Source organism: Onychomys torridus, chromosome 17, assembly GCF_903995425.1.
Source record: "Onychomys torridus chromosome 17, mOncTor1.1, whole genome shotgun sequence".
Classification (NCBI taxonomy): domain Eukaryota; kingdom Metazoa; phylum Chordata; class Mammalia; order Rodentia; family Cricetidae; genus Onychomys; species Onychomys torridus.
The window spans coordinates 24976525-25002070 of NC_050459.1; positions in this window are offsets into that span (position 1 = coordinate 24976525).

Consider the following 25546-nt stretch of genomic DNA (forward strand, 5'->3'; position numbering starts at 1 on the left):
TCATTAGTTAACCCCAGAAGTGAATGGTAAGTCCTTACTGCTGAAAACACCATGCACTTAAGAAACAGGACCCAGAGATTCCTGAGTTAGAACTGATCTGACCGGCCCCTCCTTGAAGACCAGAAAATACCATGCAAGCTTATAAAAGAGGAAGGCAACCAGTAGTCCCACCCAACTGTGAGGCTGTGACATAATAGCATGATTCCTGGTGAGATGCAACACCCATGACTACTCACCCTGGCCTGGGAACCCATGGCTACAATATCAGTTCCCAAATACCAAAGTCCAACTTGGTAAACCAATGAGTTTTATTGAGGTTACTTACAAGAATATGGGTGGCTGTTACTTACAGGAATAGAAATGACTCAAAGACAGCTGCATCAACAAGCCAACCCCAGCATGAGTGACAGCTCACAAAACTTGGAATCTGGAGCACACTGCTGTTCTTGGTATTTTACTCTTTAGGGGGAGCCTGCCACCCAGCACCCACATAAATCACAGACAGAGGCCAATTCTTAATTATGAATGCTCAGCCTTAGCTTGGCTTAGTTTCTAGCCAGCTTTTCTTAAATTATCCCATCTACCTTTTGCCTCTGGGATTTTGCCATTCTCTTACTTCTGTAAATCTTACTCTTACTCCATGGTGTAGCTGTAAGTTTCTCCAGTCCCACCCATCCCCACAGCCCCATGTTTCTCTGGTCCTGCCTGGCCCCATGGTTCCACAGCCATTTATAAAATAATCATTCAGAAGCTTAATATTAATTGCAAATTACACAGCCGGTCAAAGCTATAAGAGTGTATCCCTTCATAATATCAAAAGCTACACCCATCAAGTCTTGCCAACATGACTCCCAAATGTGATCTGAACAAAAAAGACACCAACAAACAAGCCAAACTGGATGAGGGAGAAAGCCTATGAGGTCTCAACCCTACACAAGGAACTATAGGCGAGTGAGTAAAGCTGGGAGCAGGAGAGGAGGACCTTGCCAGAGAAGAACACACCAACTGGTTGTGCAGTGCCAATGGTCAGCCCTGAAACATACATACAAGTAACATTATATGTACTAAATAGGTTATATTTAGGAATATAAATGTATATACATATACATGCAACAATATTTGATGAATAAAAAGAGCATGAATTTTAAGAGAATGGAAGGATAGGGAAGGAAGAAATGTTGTAATTAAAACACATTCTCAAAAATAAAAAAATAAAAAACTTCATAATAAGTATCTAAATGAGTACTTTCCCTTTGAAGTGGTTATCAATGTACATATTGTATAGATAATGTCATTGTTTGAAATATTTTTGACACTTGCTTTAAAAATTGGTTTTAGAGCAGAGTCATTCTTTCAGAATTCTTCAGTAGTTGAAAGCTCCATAAAGTGGTGATTGTTTTCTCTGGAAGCAACAATAGTTCAGGATGATTAATAACTTTTGTCTAAGGTAAGTAATAAGAATAAAAAAGCAACTCTAATAGGAAGACATTTATTCTTTTGTAGTTCCTTAGATAATGACAAATTATTGGGATAGAGGTAGCTTCCTTTTGTTGTTGTTCCCCCACCTCCCCACCCCCACCCCCCCCCCCACCCCTCACCCCCCCCACCCCCCACCCCCACCCCTCACCCCCCCCACCCCCCACCCCACCCCACCCCCCCGCCAGCTGAGGATCAAACCCAGGACCTTGTGCTTGCTAGGCAAGCGCTCTACCACTGAGCTAAATCCCCCACCTAAGATAGAGGTAGTTTCTTAATACCCTAAGATATGTTAGACATGAAACACTTCAGAAGGAAAAATAAGCCACTCCCATCTTCTTTGAAACTTACTATTAGGAAGCCACAAAACATTGAGGGTCTCACAGCAGGAGGCAAAAATCAACTTTTAATGTATAGTACCAATTACAGGTTATTGGCACATAGTGGTCACACACAAAGGCAGGCTATTTTCTTGGTATAGTTGATTAATTTTGAGATAGAGTCTTACTGTACAGCCCAGGCTAGCCTTGAACTTAGGATCCTTTTGTGTTATCTCTAAAATGCTAGGATTGTGGGTGTACAACAGAACACCTGGCCACTCAGCAAACTTCCACAGGATGAGAATATGACAGATTGTTAAAACTACTATTGTGTTTACAGGAAGCAATTATTATAAGTCTTGAATGTTAGGAAAAGTAAGCAAAGCCATTTCACACCCCACCATCCCTGATGTGATTTTTTTTTTTTTTGCCATGCCAGTAATCCCTTGCATGTATTCAAATTCTTGATCTTTCCTTTAATGTATTAGTTGTCATAAATTTAACATATTAAAAAGTTCAAGGAATAATGTAACCACCACCAAGGTAGATACCATTTATTGGGTCTTCTCTCTCTCTCTCTCTCTCTCTCTCTCTCTCTCTCTCTCTCTCTCTCTCTCTCACACACACACACACACACACACACACACACACACACACACACTATACTAAATATTAATACTCCTAGTGTCATAGTATAGATAACAAGGAAATGATGCCAAAATACACTTACAAAAAGGTGTCCTTCAAAAAGTAACTTTTAACAGACATAGGAAGTTGAAATAATTTCCTGTGTTCTGTATGATAAAAGAAAAAACTGGAAGTCAATGTGACTCATGGAAATATACATGAACTCATAGAAATAAACAACATACAACTGAATGGTGAATGGGTCATTGAAGAAATCAAGAAGGAAATTAAAAATTTGATTAAAAAATAATAAAAAGAATCAACAAGTAAAAACTACCAATTGGGACCTTTATTATGAAACTTAAAAAGGGGGTGCAGGAGACATTACAACAGATACCAGTGAAATTCAGAAAATCATTAGATTACTCTTGAATATGATAAACACTTTTAGCAAAGTGACAAGACACAAATACAAAATTAACATGAAAAATCATTAATGTATACATTAAAAGGTATACACTAAATGTATACATTAAAAATCATTTTCCTGTAGACAAACATGCTGGGAGTGAAATTAGAAGAAAAAAATCCAGTAACAACAGCCTTTAAAAAATATTTTGGAATAAAGCTAGCCAGGGAAGTAAACGATCTCTACAATTAAAGCTCTAAAACAATGAAGAAAGAAGCTGAGAAGGGCACTAGAAGGTGGAGAGCCCTGAACTTGTGGGTTGGAGTAATTAATATTATGTGAATGGATAGCCTACCAAAAAGCACCTGAGTTTAACTTTAATAGGTCATGTATATCTAGAATTTGTTGTGTGATATTTTGATTGTGGTCTGACAAATGAAGTTTACTTGGAGTCAGAGGGTGGAGCTAGCCACTAGCTGACCAAAATTAACCATAGAGGTTTGGAGGACTGTAGATAGGAGACAGGCGGTAGTAAGGTGGGGCTGAGAGAGGATCTTGGCTATTTTTGGAGGAAGGAATGAAAGAGGTAGGAGATGAGTGGTGGCGGCTCCCTGCTTCTGACTTTTCAGGTTCTTACTCCCATTTTCTGAATGTCATCGATATCTGTTGTAATGTCTCCCTGTTTGTGTCTAATCTGAGTAATTAATTTTAGGCCTTCTGTCTGTTTCTTTTGGTTAGTTTAGTTAAGACTTTGCCAGTGTTATTTATGTTTTCAAATAACCAACTCTTTGTTTCATTGGCTTAAAGCAATCCTCATCAAAATCTAAATGCCATTCTTATCAGAAATAAATAAATCTTAAAGTCTATAAGAAAATATGAAAGATCATAGATAGCCAAAGCAGTCTTGAGCAAAATCAATAATGCTGTAGATATTATCATACCTGATTTCAAGTTATTATACAGAGTTAAAATAAATGTTTATTTAAGAATATATATTCAAGAAAATATATATATGTCTTAGTTAGGATCCCTATTGCTATGATGAAACACCATGACCAAAAATAAGTTAGGGAGGAAAGGGTTTATTGGGCTTACACTTCTATATCATTCCCTACTCAACACTGAAGGGAGTCAGGACAGGGATTCAAAATAGGGCAGGAACTTAGGGGAGGCCATGGAGGAGTGATGCTTCCTGGACACTCTTCATGGCTTGCTCTCTCTGATTTCTTATAGAACCCAGGACCACCAGCACAGGGATGGAACCACCCACAATGAGCTGGACCCTCTCTCAATCACTAATTAAGAAAATGCCTTACAGCTGGATCTTATGGAAGCATTTTCTCAATTGTGGTTTCCTCCTTTCAGATAACTCTAGCTTGTGTCAAGTTGATGTAAGAGTAGCCAGCACAACTGACCCCTTGTCAAGTTGACAAACACATCACTATTTTAAGCCACTACTTTTTCTTTCTTATTTGTCCCCAAGATCTTGAAAGCATCAAACATATGCCATAACAGGCTGTCAGTCTCCTCTCAGAGATCAAGTCTCTATTTTAGTTTCCTGAGACTTGAGCAAGCAGTTTCTGGGAGGGCCATGAACAAAAGACATAGTCCTTGCAGTAGCTCCCTTTCTGCACATACTAGTACTCTGTTGGCTCAAGGTTCAGCCAGTTGTTTACTGTCTGGGAACCCTTACCAACTTAGAGCTATGTGATCTAAGTCAGTACGTGCTAGACCAGCCAGCCTCCATAGCAGCTCAAGAACAAAGCTTGGGACTTATCCAGACCTGCCCAAAAATAATAACTGTAACCCCCAACCAGTAAATTCAAAGGTTACACACTCTCACCCAATCATATGACACAAAGGCTTGTACCACCCTGCTTGCAGTTTTTTCCTTTTAAAAACCCTCCACCTGCTGGTCATTGGTGGCGCACGCCTTTAATCCCAGCACTCAGGAGGCAGAGCCAGGCAGATCTCTGTGAGTTCGAAGCCAGCCTGGTCTACAGAGCAAGATCCAGGAAAGGCGCCAAAGCTACACAGAGAAACCCTATCTCGAAAAACAAAACAAAACAAAAACACCTCACCCTGAGAGCTCAATGCAGTTCTCCTCCACCTGCTTAGTCAGAGTGCTGGACACAGATCAAGCCTGGGCTTGCTTGCTTTCAATAAACCCCTGTGTATTTTGCATCGGATATCAGCTCTGTAGTGGTCTTGTTTGGGGGTCTCGCGATGCAGGCACAACAATCTCACACTTAAAAATCATAAAAAAAAAACTTTAAAAAGTCCCACAGTCTTTACAAATTCAAAGACATTAAAATTTCAATCCCTTTAAAATGTTCAATCTCTTTAAAAATCCAAGGTCTTTTAAAATTCAATCTCTCAACTTTAGGCTCCAGTAAAATCAAAATTAAATTAAATATATATATATATATATTTTTTACTTCAAGAGGAAGAATCAGGGCATGGTCACAACTGAATCAAAGCAAAATCAAACTCCAAAAGTGTAAATAACTAAGAGTTCAATATCTGGGCTCACTCACCATATTCTGAGCTCCTCTAAGGGGCTTGGGTCACTCCTCTGCCTCTACCCTCTTCAGGATATACAGCTTGTCTTCTAAGCTCAGGCAGGCTCCACTCCACCTCTGCTGCTGATCCCATGGTACTGGCATCTCCAAAATGCTGGGGTCTTCTGCTATAATTGGGCTACACATTCACCAATAGCCTCTCGTAGGCTCATGTTCATGGTGCCAAGCCTCAGCTTCTCTGTATGACTCCTTCAATCCTTCAACTGCTACTGAGGCTGCACCTTCACCAATGGCCTCTCCGGCCTTTCACAGTGCCAAGCCTCAGTTGCTCTCCATTACCCCTTCATGCCTTCAAAACCAGTACCACCTGCGTGACTCATACTACCAAGTTCAGTTGCCAGCATGAAATACAACCTGAGCCAGTTCTGGAAGACAGCTCGCATTGGAAATTTTCACCTCAATGATCCTGGTCTCTTCTTAATTGCCACTAATTTCTTAGCTACAGCTAACCAACATCAATTGTTCCAGTAACACAAAAGTTTCCCTTCAGTGGTGCTGGTCTCTTGTTAATCACTGCTGACTCTTTAACCCCAGGTCACCAGAATAACAGAATCTTACTTCAAAATAGCAAATGGCCCTGAAAGGGTCTTAAAACTTCCCTTGTGTTATGGAGGCAGAATGTTATGGAGCTCAGAATATGGTAAGTGAGCCCAGATATTGGACTCTTAGTTATTTACACTTTTGGAGCTTGATTTTGCTTTGTTTCAGTTGTGACCATGCCCTGATTCTTCCTCTTGAAGTAAAAAAAAAAAATATTTCACAAGCCAGGCCTCCATCATGTGTACTGCTCTCAACATTCTTATCTCCCAAGCTCCTAAACAGCATCCCCCTGAGCTCTCATTACTCAATGGCTTTTCTAACCCAAAGTTCCAAAGTTCTTCCACAATCCTCCCCCTCCCAAAAAAGATGGTCAGGTCTGTCACAACGATACTCCACAATCCTGGTACCAACTTGTCTTTGTTGGAGTTTCTATTGCTGTGATGAAACACTTTGACCAAAAAACAAGTTGGGGAATAAAGGGTTAATTTGGCTTACAGGTAAACAGAATTGTTCATCCTCAAAGGAAGTCAGACAGGGACTCAAACAGGGCAGGAATCTGGAGGCAGGAACTGATGGAGGGGCCATGGAGGATCACTATTTACTGCCTCTCACCTTATGGCTTGCTTAGCCTGCTTTTTTATAGAACCCAGGACCACTGGCTCAGGTATGGCACCATCTACAATGGGCTAGATACTCTGAGATCAATCATTAATTAAGAAAATGTCTTTCAGGCTGGATGTTATGGAGGCATATTCTCAATTGAGGTTCTCTCCTTTCACATAACTTTAGCTTGTGTTAAGTTGACATAAGACTAGTTATCACAATATATTCAAAAATATATTCAAAGAAGACAGCCTCTTCAAAATAGTGCTAGAGACACTGGATAGCTACATGTAAAATAATGAGACTGAATCCCTAACTCTCATGTTATATGTAAATCAACTCCAAATAGATCCAAAACCTTAATGTTAAACTTGAAATTCTGAAACTGTCTGAGAAAAAACTAATAACACTTCAAGATATAGGCATAGACAATGACTTCCTAAACAGTCTTTAGTCACTCAGGAAATAATGCCAACAATTGACAAATGTGACATCATTTCTGCACAGCAAAAGAAACAGTTAATCAAGTGAAGAGACGGTCTCCAAAAGGGAGAGAATCTTTCCTAAGTATCTGACAAATAATTAGTGCCTATAATATACAAAACACTCCCAAAAGTAAATAAAGTAAATCAAATAACCCAATCAATAAATGAATTACTGAAAGTAACAGACAATACTCAGAATATGAATGAAAAATAAACAAACATGAAAAACTGTCCAGTCTTACTGCTCATCAGAGAAATGCAAATCAAAACCACATTGCAATTCCACTTCACCCTAGTCAGAATGGCAGTCATTAATAAAATAAATAACAGCAAATGCTAGCATGGATGCAGACAAAGGGAACCCCTCACTTACTGATGGTGCCATCGGAAAGAACTCTAGTGGCTATGGAAATCATCACAAAAGTTCCTCAAGAAACTAGTTAAAGATGATTCAGGTGACCTAGCTGTAATTTCCTGAGTGTTTAGCCAAAGAACCCCAAAGTCAAAAGATCACTGTTGCTGGTGTGTTTTACTCTTTGGCTCTTTTGGGGGGCCACCATCCAGCTCCCAAATAAATCACACACAGAGGCTGATTCTTACTTATAAGTGTCCGGCCTTAGCTTGGCTTGTTTCTAGCCAACTTTCCTTAAGTTATCCCATCTACCTTTTGCCTCTGGGCTTTTTCATTTTCTTTCTTCTGTAAATCTTACTTTCACCCTTTCTCAGTGGATGGCTGTGTAACTGAGTGACTTGCCCCTGATATCCTCCTCCTTTTCTCACTCCTTGATCTCTCCCTTCCTGGGATTCCTCCTATTTATTCTCTCTGTCTGCCAGCCCTGCCTATCTTTTCTCCTGCCTTGCTATTGGTCGTTCACCTCTTTATAAACCAATCAGGTGTTTTAGACAGGCACCATAACACAGCTTCACAGAGTTAAACAAATGCAACATAAAAGAATGCAATGCATCTTTGCATCCTTAAACAATATGTTCCACAGCATAAACAAAGGTAACACATCTTAAAATAATATTTCACAACAGGTAACAGGGACAGTTGTACATTGATGTTTATTGAAGCATTATTCATAATTAATAGGTAAGCTCTGGGATCAGCCCAGGTGTTCAACACAGAAAGGATAAAAAAAAGTCTATGATCTATTTATACAATGGAATTTTTCAGGCCTAAGAAAAATGAAGTTATGTCATTTATATAAAAATTGACATGACAGACAATAATATAAAGCAAATTAAGTCAGTTTCAGAAAGATAAATATCATGTTTTTCCTTTATTTGTGTTTCCTGGATATAATATAGATACATAGAATCTCATGTACATTTGTGTATGTGGCATAAGAATAGAATCCAATGCATCTAGAAGAATAGTGTGGACTATTTGGAAAGAAAGAGGTGATAATTGGGAAAGCAGAGTGTAGCCAGAAGTTTCTCTCTGGTCCCGCCCAACCCCATGGCCCCACAGCCACTTATAAAATAATCACTCAGAGGCTTAATGTTATTTACAAACTGTATGGCCTAGGGCAGGCTTCTTGATAGCTAGCTCTTATAACTTAACTCAACCCATAGCTATTAATCTATGTATTGTCACATGTTTTGTGGCTTTACCTGAATCCCACTGCATGTTGCTCCTTTGGTGGCTGGCTTGTGTCTTTCTCCAGATTCTCCCTTTTTCTTTCCTGTCTCTCTGTTTGGATTGCCTGCCTCCTCTAGGTTATCTTGCCATAGGCCAAAGCAGCTTATTTATTAACCAATGGGAACAACATATATTCACAGCATACAGAAAGATATCCCCAAACAGTAGAGTATGACAGGAATACACTCAATATATTATATACTTATAATGAAAATGTCCCTATGTATTGTAGTACAGGTACAATGAATACACAGTAACTATGTGTGTATGTATAGTTGTGCATATATATAATATCTCAGTATAGATAGGTAGATAGCTAGATGGTAGGTAGATAAATCAATATATGATTGATAGATAGATAGAAGATGGAAAGGAAGGAAGAAAGGAAGGAAAGAGGAGGAAGGAAGGAAGGAAGGAAGGAAGGAAGGAAGGAAGGAAGGAAGGAAGGAAGGAAGGAAAGAAGGAAGGAAGGAAGGAAGGAAGGAAGGAAGGAAGGAAGGAAGGAAGAAGACTGATAGATAGATATTGAGAGAGCAGGAAACACAGAGAGAGGTACCTCTCCCCTATCTTACTATCTCTGTGGCTCTCCTTCTATTTATATGTTCCCCTCACTTCTTAAATTACACCTTAAAACTTCGCTTTTACTCTGCCTCCTTCTGGTTTCTGGGAAAGACTTTTGTAATTTGATGTTAATGGCATATTTTGAACTGTAATCTCTATTTCACTTATCTGAAGTACATTTTGTTCTCCTGTATTTCTCTTTCTTTCCATTTGACCCAAACTGCAAATAATAATAATTTCCTCTAAACTCCCAACTTTGTGACTTTGTATAAATTCTATGTTACTCCCTTCTCTGTCCCCCATCCAGACCCTTTAAAATAAAAACAACAAAAAGCCTCTCATTTTAAAGGAAGTTGGGCCATTCATTATGTTCTGTGTTTAGGTACCGTGTTTATCATGTACCAATATCCCATGCATCTTGGCATCAAAGAGAACTGCTTTATTGTGACATTTTCAAATAAAAACTACATGACAGTAGCAGTTTCCAAAGAACTCTCATTTACCTTGGCAACATTTATGAGTGGTGGGGGAAAAAATACATAAAACCACTGCTTTGAGCAAAATGCTACAATGATTATTTAGCAAACAAGCTCACATATTAGAAAGTAGAAAGAAAGATTGCTTCAGCAGACTAAATTACACTTTACACACAGGCACTGCTGAATGGCTTTCTACAGAGGTTACATTTAAATTATAGCTCTTGATAAGCAAGCATCTCAGAATTTGTGTGTGAATTTGAATTATGCATGTAACAGGGAGCATGTTTATGGAAAAAAAGTCAAGTCTATAGATTGCTAAATTGCTACAACACTTGTAAGGGACAGAAATAGCTGCAGTGTCGGACAACGAAGAAGCTTGGAGAGAGGTCCCACTTACTCTCTAGAAAGAAAATCAACCTTTGGCTTCATTTAGAGACATCTAAATGCCAATTTAGTCCTGTCCTTTTAGAAATACAATTTGATACCTTATGCTTGGAGAGCAGACCCCTAGAATAAGTACAATGAACAAGATATAGTTGGATTAAGCATATTGGTCAATGTGCAACACCGGGATTAATGATCCTACACAAACACCATTTAACCTTTCAGACAATGCCTCTCTCCCTACTATACATACAATCTGGAAAGCCTGTAAGTGGGTTGCAGCAGAATGGGTCTTCCATATATCCATGTGTGGCCATGATTCGTAAAGGTAAGAGAAGGGCAGAATGGTTTTCACATTTCCATATAATTCAGATATTGTGTAATTCAATGGCTGGTATATTATGCATTTTCTCTCTCAATAGTTCTTGGAAATTTTATGATCTTTCATTGAGAATTACAATTATTCACATTGAAAAATAAAATTTAATTTCTACTATAATAAATAAAGGTACAGTAAAGGATCAGGACAGAAGCAAGATCTCTGTTCACTCATCAGACAATAAATATTTCCCTTGACTCCAAATCCTCCCTTGGCAAAGAAGATAAGGAAGAATAAAGTACTGGCCATCATACTGTGTAAGCCAAAAGAAGAGAATAGTTGAGAAAAAAAAAAAAAACACTGTAAAATTCTCGCCACTTCTTAGCATAGCAAATCCACAGGAACATCTCACTATATGTTACATATATGTATGTGAAGTGCAAGACTTTTGGCCATGAAATTATCTGTACATACAAAAAACCATTTGTATAGTAGTCCTCAAATGACATAATTATAAAGATGTGCTTAAACAAAATTTTCTGTATTGAAACAGCACTATGTCATATATAGATAAACAGATAGGAGAGAGAGAGAGAGAGAGAGAGAGAGAGAGACAGAGAGAGAGACAGATGAATATATGGAGGAGGAGAACACCTGAGTGATATTCTAAGAGTTCATGAGCATGAGGAAAAGAATGGAAAGGATTGTCCATGACTATAAAATGATCCTTATTGAGACAGAACTAATCTTTTTGACCTGTGGAAAGGTACCATACAAATCTACTGTGTGATAAAATTGCATAGGATTTCTCTTGCAGTTTGGGCCCACCCACTAAACTGGATCCATCAAAATAATAATAATAATAATAATAATAATAATAATAATAATACATCGAAGTCCTAATCCCCAATACTAAAGCCATTAATAAAGGACATCTGACCTTTTCATAAGGTGTCAATTATGAAATCTGAAGAATGGCTGAGTGTATTGCAATAAATGTTTATCCCCTCTACCCATGTGAGTACACCTTCAATAAAAGGAAGAAAATGGAGAGAATGGTTTTCACATTTCCAAGTACCTCTAACATATCCGTTCTCATATTCTCATTGCCTTTATGCGCCATATCCAAGTTGTGGGACCAGTCTGTATGTGCACTAACGGGTGAGCTGGTAAAACGTGGTATATGTACACAACTGATTGTTTCTCAGCTGTAGAGTGGTTTGATTTGAATGAGAAGTGTCCCACATAGGCTCATGTATTTGAACACTTGACCTGTGGTTGGTAGTGATACTGCTGGAAGAAGTTATGGGACCTTTGGGATGTTCAGCCTTGTGGAAGGAAGTTTGTTGCTGGGGGTAGTCTTTGCTGGCTTGGAGGCTTTCCCCATTTCTTGCCCCATCTGTGCTTCCTATGAATGAATGAAATGTGGTCAGTGAGCTTCCCGCTCCTGTAGTTATGCTTGCTACTGCACTGTGTTTTCCCCTCCGTGAAGATGGTCCCTCTGGAACCATGAGCTAAAATAAAACTTTCTTCTTTAAGTTGCCTTGGATTATGCTATTTACTGCAGCAACAGACAGGTCACTAATATAAACCATAATAAAAAAAATATTTTGTAATTTTCAGAAAAAAACGGATAGAACCAGAGATCATCATGTTTAGCAAAATAAATCAGACTCAGAAAGACAGATTTCACATATGTTCTGTACTATGCAGTGTCTATGCTTCATATCTCACTACATGATGGCCTGTGCTGCTCCAGGGGGAGTCTACCAACATGAAAGCCATGACCAGCAGTGGCCCCCAAGCTCTTATGCTCTAAAGGCCCTGATCCCTCAATCTTTTATTCTGTCACACCCTCAATTCCTCAATTCCTCAATGATCATGGACCAGAAGTAAGCTCAAATAACCTATTTTACCACTTCCCTCATCTATAGTATTGTGTTCTTAGCAAAATAAAATGGGGTGCTGTGCTAAGAAATTAATGACAGCTGGAGCCTGGAGAGGAAACCTAACCCCAGAAAGACCTTGATATTTGGATGTCTAGTCTCCCTCACAAAGAAAAGAAATTTTTCTATTGTAAACCAGGTGGTTTACTGTACTTTATTACAGCAGCCTGGGGAAATTAAAAGAGAACTAGATGTACAAACATGGGCAAATAAATGCACATGAAACTGGTATATCTGAGCAATGTCAGTGAGTAGAACACAGTGCCCCACTGTGATTGCACAACCATCACCATTGGAACCTGGGGAGAAGGGGAGCAGCAGAATACACAAGATTGAACTATATTGTTTCTCCCAACTGCATGTGAAGCTGTAATTATCTCAAAACAGAAAGTGGGCTGCTATCAAGTATATATTGGCTCTGCAAATTGTCCTTGGGAAATAAACCAGAAAAACATGTATAAAAAAACCCAGTTTTAAAATGAGAAAACTGGACTGATGGGATGGCTCAGTGAGTAAGGTTCTTGCTGCCAAGTCGGATGCCCTAAGTTAAATCCTCAGAACCTACAAGACAATAGGAGAGAACAGATGCCTGAAAGTTGTTTTCTGTCCTCTGACATCTACATGTGCGCGCGCGTGCGCGCGCACACACACACACACACACACACACACACACACACTTAAACATGGAAATTAGAAAATCACCGATTTTCTAAAATTCGTAAGGATAGTAAGAATTTCAACTTTTAATCTATAGCCTCTATCTGTAGTCTTCACATGCATGCATCAATTGTTTAAATTTACTAGAGATGACAGAGACTTCCAGTTGGTTGGGGGCAGTGCACAAGGTCAGAAAGCCAGTAACCACTGCAGAGGAAGGAGGATGAGAAACCTGGCAGCAGAGATGTAACCCTTGCTGCCTCTTTCCCAGGGAAAGGAGGGCTGGCGCTTGTCTGTATTATTAACTAGGGATGATGAGGAAGAGCTGTTCCAGAGCGGTTATTAGAGAAAAGGCCTCGGGTCTCCCGTGGTCAATTACTCTCTGCAGAGGAAACAGCAGAATTTGCTGCTGAAGATCCCGAAAGCAGATCAGGAAAGGAAGCTGTGAATAAAGGAGCAGTATGAATCAAAGCACCCAGAGTTTATTCACCACCAAACTGCCATGCATCTGCAGACCTCACACAAGCTATCACCTCTTAATTGCAGCCAACAGTGTTAGGAAGAGGGAGCTATTTGTCAGTCTTATTACCTGCTCCGCCCAGCTGTTATGTGCATTTCTTGGGTAGCCTAGGTGGTTTATGTGGAATGTGGAAGACACAGAAACATTAGCAGCTGGACCTAATGTTGGAAATAAAGGAGATAAGGAGTGAACCCCCTACACACACACACACACACACACACACACACACACACACACACACACACACACACGACACCTCTTACCAAGGCTTAACAGGAAAATGGGGAGAGGTGCAGCCAATTGCATTAATTAAAAACGTGCATATCTAAGAAATGGTAGACAAAAGATGAAACAGTGTTGCAGGGTTCTTGAATTAATATAGAATTTTTCTACATGAGAGGGTTTACAGATGTAGAAAGCCCTCCCCAGACACCTCTGGGCAAATGGATCAGGAAGAGAGAGATGTTAATATGCCACTCCCAAGGAGGATGAACAACAACAGGATTACAGGTGCTCACCACACAGTTTTAGGAATTCTTCTCCAGATCCTAGGATTTCTACAGCTGCCATCGATTTGCACTTTCTGAAGAAGCGACTTTACTGGTTGGCAATTCCCTTCTGCAGGTCAGTTGTCTCCCTAGCGAATGTCGAAAGCTGTTTAACTGAAGTCTGAAAACCCTGAGCCAGAGGAAAGCCAGAGCAGAATCCTCAGACACTTGGTTTCTACCTCTGCTGAGCCACTTCGTGTTCCTGGAATTGATAAAAGGAGATACAGAAACAGATATGCACAAGCCCATTCAAGTCTTTGCTTGGAGTCTCCTTACTTATTGACTCACAGGCTACCCACTCTGAAATAAATATAACTGTGGAGCTATTATCTTATGTCCCTCTTGCAATGGAAGTGATCCAAGGATATGTTCTGTTCAGCCATTTCAGTTACACAGACTGTGTACATGCTCATAGTTACAACTGCACAAGAAGAAAACATTTGTACCCACACACATGTACGGCTGAAAAGGCAATTGCCCTTTTGTTTTTTACACCAGTGTTTCAGACCCTTTGGAATGAGCCCTGGCACTGCATTTCCCATGAGCCTCAAGGCACCACTGAGCCCCCTATTCTCAGAACATCCTTTGTGTGCAAAGGTTCCAGAGCACAGCATCTGGTGTGCAATTTAGGTACATGGGTGCTGTTTTCAGGATGTCTGTGTGGGCGTGTTTTTCTCCTCGGGTATACCCATCACTTCCCTCAATTTGACTATGAACGTGAAGCAGGAAAGCAGTTGCAAGACAAATGCAAGTTACCTGTATCCTCATCCATTCGAAGCCAGCTGCTAGTGTTTGCTTCTCACGGGTTCCAGTGCCCGCCTCTCTGTTTCTTCTTCCTTCATTCCTCTCTGCTGCCTCATTACTTACTCTCTCTCTCTCTCCCTCTCTCTCTCTGTCTCTCTCCCTCTCTCTCTCTCTCTCTCTCTCTCTCTCTCTCTCTCTCTCTGTCACACACACACCACACACCACACACACACACACACACACACACACACACACACACACACACACACACACATTCTCCCTTAGCATCTTCTCCCCACTCTCTCTTTTCCCTCTGCCTCTGTAGGTACGGACCTTTCTCCTCCAACCACATGAAGTCGAACATTCTGTGATTCTCCCCCATAAATGCTTCATCCTTTATCTGCCAAGGATAAAACTAATTTCAATGCAATCATTTCACTTCAGAGAATATAGAGTAATTCCAGTTCTGTACATTAACCGTGCATACTCAGATGCCCTGAATGGTGCCCATACTGTCTTTTGTAGCTACTTTAAAAGGATGTGTCATGGTTTAGGAATTGCTTTAACTGTGAAACAGTCCTCAACTCCACCCACCCCTGGCCACAGCTTTCTCTCTGTCTCTGTCTGTCTGTGTGTATCTCTCTACCTGACTTTCTCTTTGTCTGTCTATATGTATGTATGTATCTCTCTGCCTGTCTCTACCTATCTCTGTCTGTCTGTCTCTCTTTCTCTACTTCTTTTTGTCTTCCTTCTCCCCATATTTACTCTTCTATGACAATAACAATTTTTAAACCAAATCAATTATCTTTGAGGACATCTCATCATCCACCTCAATCTTTCCTCATTATTGAACACTGCCTTTGAATGAGTATTTTGCCTAGATAATTTTCCTTTAGACACAGGGTCTCATACTACAGCCTAGGCTGGTCTGGAATTCACTATGCAGCTCAGCTAGCCTCAAGCTTACAGCAGCCTTCTTTCTTCAGCCTCCAAACTGCTGTGATATTACAGGTGTGCACCCCTTTGCAGAACTATGCCTTGATCTGGAAATGGAGTCGCATTAAGTTCCTTTGGCCAAATCCAGCTCATAAGTGCAATTCTTAGCCAGGTGGTGGTGGCACATGCCTTTAATCCCAGCACTTGGGAGCCAGAGCCAAGTAGATCTCTGTGAGTTCGAGGCCAGCCTGGGCTACCGAGTGAGTTCCAGGAAAGGCACAAATCTACACAGAGAAACCCTGTCTTGAAAAACCAAAATCAAAACCAAAAAAAAAGCTTTGCATTGTGTCACCTCAAGATCATGGGGTTAGCTTATCCCACTATCTGTAACCCAACATCCACTGGATTACAGTATTACCTGGGAATATTACCTAGCGGATCTCTCTGTTGTAGAATGCATTTTTCCTTTTAATAACTAATCTGTAAGGTGATATGCTTGCCTTTCATGAGTATTCTACTTCCAAACAGTTCATCAAACAGCATTAGCGCTGACTGCTGATGCTCACCTGAATTAAACAAGCCTCTGCTCTGGGTGAGTCGAAAGGGGGATTTCCAATTCTATCATTCTTCTGCATTTATTAACTGGCATTGCTCTGTACTAAAATCGGCCCCAACTTGACATTTTGTTCATTCCACACACTGTAATAGATTATAGTCATTATTTTTTGATCTTCAGACTGCCCAAATGTACTCAGTGGCAGCTCCTCACACTGACTTTTCTGTCCCTCAGAGAGAATCTCATTAGTCTTTGAGTAGTTCCTTATTTTGTGCCACAAGCTATCCACAAGACACGACATGACATCAGCCACTTCTTGCAGATGCTCTGGCTGTCTTTCCTGGGGGAAAGATGCTTCTAATCCAATGAGATTTCTCAGTGTACCCATTGTCATTCAAGTGTCCATGTTTCAAAAGTAATATTCTCCTTGGTATTTCTAACTTGAATTCAGATTGCAGTAGTTTTTAATTTTTTTTTTTTTTTTTTACTTTCTCTTGGGAAAAAACACTGATTATATTAACTTATTTACTTTAGTCTAAAATGTATTTCATAAATTTACTTCTAATCTACAGGTTCTTACTGCTACCAATAAACTACTTGATGAAATCTAAGATTTCATCACAGACATTTTCCCCTTAAAATACATTTTACTAAATATAGACAAAGCAGAACTTTGAAATCATTATTTCCCCTGTCAGTTTGATATAGATTTTCTTTTTCTATTTATGTTCAATTTCAAGTACGTTTTGGAATGTGTCAAACACACATGGTTAAAATCAAAGCTGCCTTCTCAGAGGCATCTCAGTCCATTATGCCCCCCCACACACACACACACACTCACTCACACACATTCACACACATAAAACGGTTGGTAACCATTTTCGTTAGTTACTAGTTTATCCTTTTTGTGTTTCTCTTTTATAAAGAGTGTTTAAACATTTGATCTAGCTTCTCCTTTCTCACACAAAAGACAGCTCCAGTACATTCTGCTCTGTGACTTGTTTTCCCCCTTCATTGTACTGCCTAGAAACTAGCCTTAGTCCATGAACACTACTTCATGCCCATCTTGGAGCCACATGGAGCTTCATTTGGGTGATATACTAGAGTTTACCCAAGCAATCACTGTTGAAGAGCCCGGGTTGCTTCTATACCTTTGATATTGCTAATAAACACACAAAAAGTAACTGAGCAGATTTCTATTAAGTTTCCTATGGACTCTCCTCCAGATAGACTGAGAGACTCTAATCAAAGACTAAATTCAATTGTGTTGGGTAATCGGGTAAATCCCTCACACAGGACTCATTCCTCTACAGATGGCCAACTCCCATGTGGGAAAACCTGTTTCTCCAGGGTCTTGCCAACACACTGGATCTTGCAAGTGTTTGAATTATTTGGATGTTAAAGATGAGAAATGGTATCTCAGGGGAATTTTAGTAAGCATTACTCTCGTGAGTCAGGTTAAGATCTTTTCATAGGTTTAAAGGCTCTTTGCTTTGCTTTTCCTATAAAATGCCTTTTATCTCTTTTGTTCTTTTATTCCTCATGCCTTAGGTCTTTTTACTTAGTTAATATTGCCATACAAATGTCAAGCTGTGTATACTTCTTGACAAAAGCATTCTCAGAAGTACAAAAGGACTGTTTCTTAATGGTAAGAAGTCCATTTTAGATCCAATTGGCCCTGAACACACAGAGATTGGCCAGTTTCTGCCTGCATTCAAAGTATCGGAATTAAAGGAGTGCACAGCCATGCTTGGAGGGAAAAAGGTTTATTTTACCATGAGAACTGTGAGGTAAATTTTGTACCTCTGTAGAGCAGACATGACCACAGTCTAGGAGGTAAATTTTGTACCTCTCTTGCTCTCTGGAGGTATAGTGTAGAACAGAAAATGTTGTTAAAAGTGGAAAAGGTTTAAATGATAGTCTATGCTTCATGAATTTGATATATGGAAAACACAATATCCAGACAGTTGTAGAATATATTCTTACATGAAGCCAGTAAATACGAGTTCTCAAATATTATATAAAGTATAGTGCTCCTGTCATGAAATTTGAAACAATCAACCTAAAGACACAGCTTCAGGTATACATATGAATATACCATGACCATGTAAACAACTACCTAATAACTGCATGATTTTCATCTCAAGAGAAGGGTGGAAGTCAGATGGGGTAATTAGGCCACATGCTTAGATGAAGACCCTGAAAAGTCCAACACTTGGCTTGGGATGGTATTTTTATGAGCTTTTAAATAAAATAAGTAATCAGATAAATTGGTATGTCAGAAGCCAAAGATTATTGCTGAGGCACTTCTGTGTATCTCAGATGTAAAGAAGACAAACCAAAATAAAACTTCAACACATGAAAGCTAATAAAATAACAAAAGTCAAGGAAATGAGAGAAAGAAAGATTAATAAAGATAAAAATAGACATTAATGAAATAAAGTAATAACAAATAAAAACAGCTGAGATGATCAATGTGAAAGAAAAGCTTGTTCTTTGAAAAGATCAATAACAGAGACAATTCTTGGGAGAATATGATCAAGAAAATAAGAAGAGAGTCAATGCCATGCTAGAATGTGTACTAAATACACAATCAGTCAGATTTTTGACTTATGGAAATACTGTTCAGTTTAGTCTACAGCATACTATCCTACCACAGAAGCAAAAATAAATTTTCTGAGGTCAATAAAGATATGTCTAGCCCAAATCTATTTCCAAGTGCTTTCAAAACTTTGTGTGTTCTAAATCACCTACATTATCTAGGCCTTGGTCTTTGTTCCAGCCCTTATGGGTAATGCAAGAGAAACTGTTATACTTTTTAATTCCCCAAGCCTTTGGTTTACATCAGAAGTAACATGAGAAGTTTAGAGACATATCTTAGAAATTCTGAGTGCTCTTCCTAACTGTATTTCCTTTCTCTGGTTTACAATGTAAACAAGAAGTCAGAATCATAATTGTTTTACTTCTACCCATTAAGATATGCAATTAAAAATCATCTTAATGAATAGATATTAATATCTAGCAGTGGCTGCTCTGACCTCGTGTCTAACCAGCCCCATTTATGTCTTGTTTGATGAAAGTTCTCCGCATCTGCAAAGCAAAAGGGCAAACTGATTTATGAACAAGACTTATTGTCGCAGCAGCAGATTTGTATAATGAGAAATATATTAAATCTAATGAAGGGAGAGCGTGCCTACCAAGGCAGTAAGTCTGTGCTGTGATTAAGTGATTCGATATCCCTCAATGGATTAATTTAGACAATGCATCAGGGTGTGGAGCTGCTGGTGGACCCTTTTGCTCTCATGACAAATGCTAAGTAATGCCTCATATTGTGCATATGTATTGGGTTTGCAAGGTGTGATGATAAAGTATTGTGTCATCCTAGAAACCTGTACATTAACAAGATGGATCCCAGAGACGCCTGTGTCCTACTGTTAGAGAACCAGGTAGATCTATCAACAATGTCATCTTTTAATATCTGCTTACAGGAAAGCATTTACTACAAAAGAGCCACACACTTCTACCTTTTAAACCTAGCCCCGCTTACCGCATCTGACAAACACTAAATGCAACCCATATTAATTCCCTCTCCAGTCCTCAGCAGGGCTGAAGTCAGACACAGGACAATCAATCACAAGCTCTGCTTTTTCCAATAGGAAAATGTTAGCTATTATTTAATTGTCTTCATTTGCAAACCCATACAATAAGCAGTGTCATTTAGTGGATTTGAAAGCATCAGTGAACCTGTCAGAACTCAGCAGTTACCTTTCTTCAGTATGGAACAAGTCCAGTTTCCAGTTGTTTCTTACCTTTGTGACTACATAAAGCAAAGCTCTACCCACAGTGAGAGAGCATGGCACATTAAAAAACAGCACAATTCCAACACGAGTGGGCACCAACCATATCATATAGAAGAAAACATCTGTCATTGAGCCCCTTAGAGTCACATGCAATAAATATACAGCTATCTAAGTGCCAGGTAATAGATTGAAAAAACTCACCATTTCCCCCTATTCTTTTTTTTTAAGATCTCTATTGACAGATAATTCACATAGTATACAATTTTCTTGTTTGCACAATTTGATAAACTTTAGTCCAGCATCCTCATAGGCCCATGACACCATCACCACTTCCTATTTTAGAACATCACTGCATCACTGTCTTCAAGTTTTGGTTTTTGTTTTTGTTTTTGTTTTTGTTTTTTGAATGCCGAATGTGATTTATTGAAGGAGGGAGGAGGTCTTAAATACAAGCTTACAGCACAATGGGAGAACCCTGGAGGGCAGAAGTTCTCTTCCAATGTTTTATAATCTTGCATCTAAGATGTTAATACCCAACATGCAGGATACACAGACAAGGAACTTCCCTTAAGCATTCAGGAGGATCCCCCCCGCCCCGCATTCTTTTACTCTCTTCTACAGGGCTCAACTAAGAGAAAAGTATCTTGAGTTAAAAGAGCAGAAGAAAACAGCCACTTGCTTGGTGTCCAACAGCCTTAATCAGAAGTGGGGTCTTGTGTCCTCACAAATCCTGATGACTCACGAGAAATAAAAATAAAACTATAGATTCCTGTTTGCAGTTACCAGGAGAAAGGAAAATGAGACCTCTGAGTCCCATGGCGGGAACCTCTAACAGACATTGCTCTGCTTGGCCTCCTTCATTTGTCCCAAAGGCCGTGTGTTTGAGGCTTATTCTCTAGAGTATTGACATTTCCAGGTGGCAAAATCTTCAGGAGATGGGACCTAGTGGCAGATTTTCGTCATTAGGGGTGTGCCCTTGAAGTCTTGGATCATAGAATCCTAGTCTCTTCTCTTTGCTTTCTTCATTCCTGTCCTGACTATGAAGTGACTGATTTTACTCTGTTCCCTGTTTCTGTAACAATATACTGCCTTTGCCCAGACCAATAGGTTGAAATCTCTCAAATCCATGGGCCAAAGTAAAGCTCATCTCTGTATAAGTTGTGTCTTGGCTACTCTTGTATTGCTGTAAAGAGACACCATGACCATGGTAACTCTGATAAAAGAAAGCATTTAATGGGGGGTGGTTTACAGTTTCAGAAGTTCAGTCCATTATCATAGCAAGGAACATGGTAGCAAATAGACAGACATAGTGTCAGAGCATGTCTTCTGAGAGCTGTATCCTGATCTGTGGGCTGAGAGAGATAATGAGCCTGGCATGGGCTTTCAAAACATCCAAGTGACACACTTCCTTCAACAAGGCCACACTGCCTAATCCCTCTAATCCTATTAAAGAGTTCCATTCCCTAGTGACATTCAAATATGAGCCTAGGTGGGCCTTTCTTATTCAAATCACCACAAATTGGTTGTCTCCAGTATTCATTACAGCAGCAGAAAGTTAACTCTCTCACACACCTGCTTAAATCAGGAGTCAAGCAAGATGAAATTCAGGTCCTCTACATAATCTTATTTTCTTTGTTCCTTGAAGAATAACTATTCCCATTGATTTTATCATTCCTGATACAGTGACACTGATGTAACAAAACAAAAGTAAACCTCTTTCTATCTATTAATAACCCCTCCCTGATCTTGAAAGCAACTAGCTGTCTGTATTAAAGCGTTTTGTTGTTGTTGTTGTTGTTGTTGTTGTTGTTGTTGTTGTTGTTGTTTTGAGGGATGTGATCAGGAAGGAAATGAAAATAGAAGCTGGGGAAGAAAGATAAATTGTTCCACACAAGCAAATTTTAATAAATTGAGAAGTTATGGAGAAGATCCTGCCAAGTGTGCCCTGAGACCTCAGTGGCCAAGTGTGAAGGCTGCGTGTCAGAAAGAGAAAGGGGCAGCTGATACCCAGGTCAGAGTCACTATGAACAGAAGAAAAGCTTCAGAAACACTAAGCCCAAAGCAACAACTCCCAGGTGTTCTGAGATCCCCTCTGGAAAGACTTTTCTCAGATGGCTAGCTGCTTTGGAGAAGATACTACATGACACAAACAGAAATCCTCAGTCACATGGATTTCTCATCACCCTGGATGTCTTAGATACTTTCATATTGCTATGACGAGGCTTCGTGACTAAGGCAACTTACAAAATAAAAAATGCATATGGGGATCATAGTTGGAGAGGGTTATAGTCCATGACCACCCTGGTGGGGAGGGAGCATGACAGCAGGTGGGCAGGCATGGCACTGGAGCATAGCCAGGATCTGATATTATCTGAAAGTAGGAGGCAGAGAGCGCTAACAGGGGTGAGTGGGTGGGTGGGTGGTAGGACGCTTTTGAAGCCTCAAAACTCACACCCAATGACACTCCTCCTCCAACAAGGCCACACTTCATAATCCTTCCCAAACAGTTCCACCAACTGGGGAACCAAGCATTCAAATATATGGGCCTATAGGAGCCATTGTCATTCAAACCACCACACCAGAAAATAACAAATTCACTTCCAAATATTGCTGAAAGCAAGGCCCAATGGTGGAGGCTCAAAAGAAAAGAAAAAAAAAACAAAAAACAAACAAACAAACAAACAAACAAAACAATGCTAGTATTGTAGTTCCAAGGATTCAGTAAGCTCCTCTGTGACCTAATGTGGTTGGCACAATTTACCCAGCACCTGATATGTATACCAGGCATCATTCTCTGTGCCTCACAGACTTTGCCTCACCTTTCTCTCACGATAAATTTACAAGGTAGATACCAAAACAGTCCTCACCTTGTACATGAAGAAACTCTGACACATAAGCACTAGACAGTTTCTCCAGGGATTCATAATACTTAGAGAAGGGGGCACAGATCCTGAGCTCCCAAGTCTACACTTTTAAATATTCTGTATTTAATATCTATATCTTTATCAATATTGATATAGATATGAAGGAGACAGGAAAAAGTGGATTGAAAGAAACAGATGTGCATAGATTCCTACACAGATAGGAATGAAATTTAGATGTAAAAATAGAAATAAAATAAGATATAGATGTTTATACAGAAATATAAACATAAATCCTGATACATGTTTTTTTTTCCTCTAGTGGCTTATCATGATATATATATCATGCAGAGAATGCAGAGAAATGCCCAATGTCACCTTTGCGTTTTTCTTCAAAAAGTTATTTCATACTTGGGACATTGTGGGTTTTTATCATTTTGTGGAAACGAATAAGCAAATGCTGTTTTGCTGGTCCTAAAGTCTAATAACACGTGTGATGGAGTATAGAGATAAATAATGATCAGGAATACTGGCCATGTCGGAATAATGGTGACTGTGGCTCTCTTGCTATAATCTAGGAAACAGGGTGGTTCATAAAAATCAGATTTCAGATCCTGAACACAGGCAGCCTTGGCCGGTGACCCCTTAGACGAGAAAATAAATAAGACTTTGAATCCTGTCTCCCAAAAGACACTTTTGAACCTCGGGAACCCAGAGGGGCAGCTCCGTGGGGCTGAGAACAGAAATTCAACCATACTGAGGCCGCTGAAATCTGAGGGACATGGCAGTGTCATACAAGGAATGACACTGAGTCAGAGACCCAGAAAACTGCCTGAGGCTCCTCAATGGACAGCTGCTAATACCACACTATGAGACTGTGTGTGTGTGCTCAGAACTCCACAAGGTGTCCTTGAACACTTGGCATCAGTTAAAGTCCGAAGTCAAGACCAGTGTGCCTGGTGGGCTGAAACCGTTGCAGCCCTTAACGAAACGTACAAAGTACCACAGGTAGCAAGGAGGTATACAAATGTTTTTCCTGAATACCAGAGCAAGCATAAGGGATTTAAAGAAAGGCAAAAATAAAGACTCTCAATGTCATAAAAACACCAACAGCCAATAAAACTTACTCTAGATGCAGAAACAGGAAAAAGAAAAGAAATTTTGATCCATAACTAGAATAAAGACTCATGATTTCAATAGACAACAACTTTTAAAAAAATTGTCAGAAAAATGATTAAGAACAAGGCAGAAAGAAAAAGATGACTGCAAAGACAAGCACATCATTTTGATTATACTTTATATAGACATATAATTTACATTATATATTATATAGAATAGCTATTCTATATATACCTTTAGTTTTACACTTCAAATAGATGTACTTTGTTATACATAATTGTATATCAATTAAGTTGATTTTTAAAAGAAAACTGTCCACATTCTAAGTAATTTTTCTCACTGTAGACACTGCTGTTCAGCCCTGAAGCTGGAAAACACGAGAAGCAGAAAAGAGAAGGGGAGGCTGAAACAAACATAACAACTCCAACGTGTCATAAGGTTGAGGTACACTGCATTTAGAGGAAACTTTTCAAGATACTCAATAAATCCTGAACACATAGACATGAACAAACCCCATCCCTGGGAATATTATTCTCAAGACGCTAAGCCCCACAATAAATAGAAACCATGTCGTGGTCAGAGCGTGGCTCAGTGGGGGAAAGGCACCTATCGCCGGTTAGAAAACTTGAATTGAGTCCCACACAGTGGAAGAAGAAAAATGACCACCACAGTGATCCTCTGACATCTACACATGTGACATATATGCGACACAGACCTCCACACATCAGCACGTATGTAAGATAGAAACGTAGAAAAAGAATAAGAACCCCTAAAACTTGGGTGGGTGCTGTAGATATTGCTCTGTGTAAATAAAGTTCTGATTGGCCAGTGGCCAGGCAGGAAGTATAGGCAGGACAAGGAGAAGAGAATTCTGGGAAGTGGAAGGCTGGGGAGAGACACTGCCAGCTGCTGCCATGAGAAGCAATATGTAAAGACACTGGTAAGCCACAAGCCACGTGGCAAAGTATAGACTAACAGAAATGGGTTAATTTAAGATAGAAAAGTAGATAACAAGAAGCCTGCCACAGCCATACAGTTTGTAAGCAATATAAGTTTCTGTGTGTTTACTTGGTTGGTTCTAAATGTCTATGGGCCTGATGGGTGAGAGAGATTTGTCCTGACTGTGGGCCAGGCAGGAAAACTCTAGCTACAGGTGGGCACTAGATGGCAAGAAATATAGGAAGATTTACTACTGAGTTCTTGATAGGAAAAAACGTAACTCAAAGCAAAGTGTCTTTAAATTACAGAGAGGGTAAAAACAAATGATACTATCAACTTGACATATCCAACCAACATGTAGTTCAGGAATATAAGGATATCTTTTCAGGAAGCAGAAAACGGGGAGGTACTGCTAGTTGGAGGCTTGCATCATAGGTGTGTGATTAAAGGTTCTGCAAGATGAATCCATTGTTTTGGGGCTGAGATAAGA